This window comes from Callorhinus ursinus, unplaced genomic scaffold (assembly GCF_003265705.2).
Source record: "Callorhinus ursinus isolate GAN/ISIS: 27379988/994484 unplaced genomic scaffold, GSC_fseal_2.0 scaffold10, whole genome shotgun sequence".
Lineage (NCBI taxonomy): Eukaryota > Metazoa > Chordata > Mammalia > Carnivora > Otariidae > Callorhinus > Callorhinus ursinus.
In genome coordinates this window covers 86359797-86360593 of record NW_027397072.1, presented here as the reverse complement: position 1 = coordinate 86360593, position 797 = coordinate 86359797, and the positions used below count along the sequence as shown (strand labels likewise).

At 32.4% G+C, this 797-nt stretch overlaps 1 non-coding gene across 1 annotated transcript; it reads right to left on the bottom strand.

The window, feature by feature from the left end:
* Positions 1 to 354: 354 nt before the first annotated feature.
* LOC112821760 (U2 spliceosomal RNA) lies at positions 355 to 545 on the bottom strand. Its single transcript, XR_003207540.1, has one exon. It is a non-coding gene; the product is annotated as a U2 spliceosomal RNA (small nuclear RNA).
* Between the last annotated feature and the right edge of the window lie 252 nt (positions 546 to 797).

The following is a 797-nucleotide window of genomic DNA, read 5'->3' as shown; positions in this document are numbered from 1 at the left end:
GAAAAAATTAAGAAAAAGTTAGGTATCTCATAAATGCATAAAATATATGCAGATGCAATTCTGTTTTATCATTGACTACTATAAAATATCTACAATCTATTATAAAAAGTTAAAATTTATCAAAACTTATGCACACAAATACTGTACATTATCTTTTCATTTTTGATGCTCAGCGTTAATAATACATGTACCATCTATGGTGTTTTGTATCATATAAGACAATACTGATGTGCGTACTAACAGATGATTCATCTTACAGATAGCTGATGTAAATTTGTGGTAGAGCTAAATACAGGACAGTAGGGTAAATAACATTTTATTTTATCTCTAGCTTACTTTTCCTTTATCCCCCGATGAAAGTGCAACATTCTTGGAATTACTGAAATACCAGGTTGATGCATGAGGTGGACAGAGCAAGCTCCTATTCCATCTCCTTGTTCTAAAAATCCATGTAGTATATTGCCCTTGGATTGAGGATGTTTCAGATATTAAACTGATAAGAACAGATACTACTCTTGATTTTAGCCAAAAGGCCGAGAAGTGATGTAGCTCACTTTATTATAAGAATACAGTATATAATATATATAAGATACAAAATATATGTTAATCTACTGTTTATTTTATCAGTAAGGCTTGAGGTCAACAGTAGTCTATTAGCAGTTAAGCTTTTGGGGAGTCAAAAAATATGTTCAGATATTTGATTAGGTTTCGTGCCCCTAATCCACCTGTTGCTCAAGGGTCAATCGTATTTGCTTCTTTCTACAACGTACTTTCTGCTAATCTTCTGTAGCAGGAGC